Raw genomic sequence first — 5221 nt, 5'->3', positions numbered from 1 at the left:
AAATACAAAAATATAAAAAAAAATAAAAATCATTAAAAAAAAAATCTTAAATTATGTTGTTTTTATTTATTTTTTTATTTTGTTCTAAGATATGCTAGCCACCGTTGAAAATAGATGAATCTTTCATTAATCAGATGCATTTAATTGTATAGACAATCAGCGTTGCCATTTTGGTCCGCTCGGACCAAAATTGGTCCAAGAGATTCTTAATTTGTAACTTTGGTCCGATGGTCGGAACAAACGAAATTTAGTCCATTTCATAAATTTGGTAAAATTTATCCTCTTTACATATGAAGACTACATTTAAGTGGAAGTTGTTCGACTTGAGAGCCGAAAACCAGGTTATTTCCAAGATTTTTTTTTATCAATTTTATAAGACGGAATCAATGTTTTAAAACGTTTCCCTCCAAGATGTGATCAAAATAAAAATATAACCGTCTTCATATATATTTTTCTACTTTTAATTTAGTGTTTCGATGGAGAAATCTAACTTACTACCCCTCTTATAACATTGAAGTGGAATAGGGGCATTGACATTTTTAGGAATATTGGCCGATATGTTTTTAAAATTCGACCTTTTCAAAAAGTCTACTTATCCAAATTTTAAACAAGCTTTGATTCCTATGTCAACCGCTAAATTATATCAGTCATTTCTGTTTTCCTTTTTTTTTTTTAAACATTATACGACAAAAATATTACTTTTTAAGGCATTTTTTTCGAAATTGGATTTTGGAAAAAAATTGGTCCAAAATAAAATTTCGTTGCGGCACGCTGTAGGCAATATACAAATTCGAAAATTGAACTTATCCAAATTAAGGGTAGAATAGGGATCCATAAATCAAATGTAAGGGTTGCCATTAAAAAACATGCACAAAAGTATGCTTCGAACGAGCTAAAGCACCTCGAATACGAGATACTACAACAGCCTAAAATTATGCTTTAATTTATTAAAGAAAAAAAAATATAGTTTGAAATATAACGTATAGTTTGAAATACACTGTGCTCCAGTCTGAGCTACCTAGCAATTCAGTTAGCACAACACGTTGAAATACGAATTAAATGGTGATGAAATCACACACGAATTAATGTCCTGTTCCTGTATATCGAAGGAAAGCTTTCTTTCATATTCCAAACGAAAGAAAATTAATTTTGATTCCTCTATTTCGAGAGGAAATTCACAAATCCAAAATTAATTTTAGTAAATTTTGGAAAAATTAGATTAATTTTAGAAAATTTTAACTAAACTGTATAAGAAACGCAGATGTCACGCCGATTTTGTTTCTTAACGCCATACGAAGTTCAATATGGGCGCATTGTTATTATTTTGATATGGTCACAACTTTTACATTCATGCAATAAAAAGTATTGTAGCAGACTTCGAAAAATAATCCATAAAACAAATAACAAATCTTGTTAAAAAATTGGTCCAAACAATTTGTTAAAGTAATTCTCAAACAACCTATTTTTCAACATTGATCGTGGAAATTTACATGTTCCCAATATTTACATAACTAAAAGAGTAAAGTCCAGACCCCAGTATTGGGGATATATTTTTTTGTGGATGCGGATGAAATTAATGAGTTGGGGAGGTATTTCCACAAATGTGGTAATTTTTGTGGCGATTTGTTCGATATCGGTTCAGTATAATAAATCAGGTTTACATGAAATTAGTTTTATTTCAAAATAATTAAAAAAATGCATAGCGAAAACTTTAAAAAAGAAAATGTTGCTCCTCTATTTGACGGCACACAGTGGTTCCAAATCGCTTTTTTGGAAATAATTCTGCGGATAAAGATATCAAAACTATTTTTTTCTTTGTGTGAAAGCTGAGGTCTTTTCCTTTAAGTTTGTGAGTCCCTGGTGGGTCCACGGGTTGACCTGTATGCGTTGAAAGTTTATCTCCTCGGGGGTATCAAATTTTGTTTTAGCTGCCAAATCCGCAATTATGAACCGATTTCGGTGATTTTTTCTTTGCTGGATAGAACTTGTAAAACACGTCGGCGTATACGAATATATTTTTTAGATATGGGTCCCACGATTTATTTTTTTTGCCAAATTTTAACAAAGTGAGGTCAGTATCTTGAACCTACAAGGTCCATTGTTGGGCCGATCGTTGTTTTCTTTTATTCATGCCTGTTCTAGGTCGCACCGCATTGTACACCACACTATACACTTTCTACACACCACACGGAAAGTTAGTTGTTCTGGCTCGCACGTGAGACCAAATTTAAACAGCTGACTTTTTCTGCAATGCATTTTATTTGCAGACAGAAACTATAAACTAAACATATTTTACTGATAATCTATACAAAATAATAACACAATTATACTAAACTGTGGAATTAACAGCCAATTTATCATATCCGAAACGAATGCTTTCGTTCGTCTGTGGTGCAAAAACAACTGAATTTATAAAGGAAAATCAACTGTTTTTGGCATTTCAATCGAACGAAAGCGTTCCTTTCGGATAAGAGAAATTTGCTGTAAGTGTAAAACAACCACCAGATTTTTTGTTACCAGTTCATGCCATAGACCAAGAAAATATAGAGACATACTTTGATAATTCACCATTGTTTTGTTTATTTCATTTTTGACGACGGAAAAGTTTTTTACATTCTTTATTTTGTTAAACATGTTTTTTGTATCCGGACATTTAAGTGTAATGATCAAAGTGACAGTTTTGTTTGTGATTTCACACCTTTTAACTTCTAAAATATTTGCAATAATTTTGAAAAAAAAAATTGATAGTGACGGCTAACATTAACGGAAATATATTGGCTATGTTAGCTTTTGTCAATAATCTCTGCCAAAACACTTTGCAGAGGTGAAGATGCCATATTTTTCATGCAATTTTATTAGCCCATTGATTTTATAGAATTGATTCTGAAAGTGCCCTCTACTTGGCACAGTTGACGATACTCTCAAATATAATCCTTGTGTAAAATTTAAATTAAATCCTGGCTTCTGGAGCCGGCCAAAAGTATGCCTGGGGAGAAGTACTTTCCTCCTAGGACATGCATATGTAAATGTAATTCGGAGCGATGCCAATTAATAACTGGTTATTATTTTTTAAATAGGTTTACCTACATGATTACCGGGTAATGAGAGTTTTTGCTGGGTAGGGATTCAAAAACTTGCAAACTTAGAAGAAAACTCCTCAGCTTTCACACAAAGACCATTATGTTGATATCTTTATCAGTTCAGAAGTTGCAGAATTATTTAAAAAAAGCGATTTGGAACCACTGTGCGACATGCAATAGGGTGCAAATGAAGCTTTTAGGATATGCATATGTAAATGTAATTCGGAGCGATGCCAATTAATAACTGGTTATTATTTTTTAAATAGGTTTACCTACATGATTACCGGGTAATGAGAGTTTTTGCTGGGTAGGGATTCAAAAACTTGCAAACTTAGAAGAAAACTCCTCAGCTTTCACACAAAGACCATTATGTTGATATCTTTATCAGTTCAGAAGTTGCAGAATTATTTAAAAAAAGCGATTTGGAACCACTGTGCGACATGCAATAGGGTGCAAATGAAGCTTTTAGGCTAAGAAGAGGAGTGTTAATTTATAATTTTACTCAGCTTGGCTAAGACATTGTTCTACAATTGTGAAATTAATTCGTGGGGACTCGAGCCTAAATGTTACCCCTTCACACTGACTTCGACAATATATCCCATACATATAGAAATAATGAAGATGATTCACTTTCATATATTGATCTACCACTCAATTTTATTACTTGACTATAATATGTCCATTGACAACATCACTATTCAAACGACTGACTTTATTAATAAACAATGATTACAAGAGTCATTCATCTTAACATTCATTCATACATGCCAAACTTAACATTATTCTTATAAGAGAATTCTAACAGTAATAAGAGTATGCTCAACCTCTCTTATAAATACAGACTATTTAGAAGTAAATTTTCGTTCATAAATGGAAGACGATCACCGCTTTTGTGTTTCGAAATCTAGGCAAACATTTTATATATTTTTTTAAAAATTTTCTTTTTGTTTATTACTTTTTGTCATAAAAGCTTGGAAATAATTTATAGGTTTTTTTTTAGATGAATTTTAATTTAAAATGGGGATTTTTGTGGACGAAAGCTTCCCAATTTGGGGACAAGAGCAAGGTTGCCACTCGAATCAAAAATAATCTACCAAAATTTGGAGAAAATTTTACCAAAAACCTACACTGAAAAAAAACATACTCGGTTCCAAAGATTTTGTCTTTACTTTAAAAAATTTGGTATTGATTCCGAGCCAAAGAAGCGGAGAATACAAGTAAGGATACTTTTAAGACACAATTCTCTTTTAAATTTAGGTTTTGTGTACTTGCTTCTAGGAAGCAAATTTTAATTTTTCGCTTTCTCTGCTTTTTTTCTTCATATGCTATCAAATTCCTTTAAAAACAAGTTAACGGCAACTTTATTTTCCAAATCAGGACTCGACTTCCAGTAGAAATTATGCTATGTTTGAAGTAAAACACTTTTGAAAAACATGTCCTATATTTGAACGATTTTTTGCTTTGTAGTCAAGATGCAAAAAGACAACAAATTTAAAGACAATTTCATTAAATTTAAAGAATTTTTCTGAATTATTAAAGTCAAGCTGACCTTAGCCTATAATTTTTTTCTTTCATGTTAAGATACCCATTTTAAGTCAAATCACTTAATTATAAGGACAATACGACTTCATTGAAAAGTTTATCGACTTTTGGACAAGGAAAATAACTTTATTTTAGAGAAATGCTTCTTCTATGCTAAGCAAAATTTGTATTCGTATTTTAAAGACATGAAATCTTTGACCTCACGACAATATTTTTTTCAGTGTACCAAACAAAAAATTTCCCAAAGTTTTATTTTATTTCAATAGAAAAAACTGTCATAAATTTTATTTCTATAGAAAATTTTGTCAAAATTTTATTTCTATAGAATATTTTGTCAAAATTTTATTTCTATAGAAATTTTTGTCAAAATTTTATTTCTATAGAAAATTTTTGTCAAAATTTTATTTCTATAGAAAGTTTGTCAAAACTTTTTTCTATAGAAAGTTTTGTCAAAACTTTTTTTCTATAGAAAATTTGTGAAGTATCTCTTAGTTGGGAATATTTTGCAAAATCTAATGAAAAATTATTGGATGTTCCAATTGAAATTACTATAAAACATCTTGGAAAGTACAAATCGAAAGTTAATTTAAAACTTGTGC

This window comes from Haematobia irritans, chromosome 2, assembly GCF_050003625.1.
Source record: "Haematobia irritans isolate KBUSLIRL chromosome 2, ASM5000362v1, whole genome shotgun sequence".
In the NCBI taxonomy this organism is placed as follows: Eukaryota; Metazoa; Arthropoda; class Insecta; order Diptera; family Muscidae; genus Haematobia; species Haematobia irritans.
The sequence above is the reverse complement of the archived record's forward strand: the minus strand, read 5'-3'. Positions refer to the sequence as shown.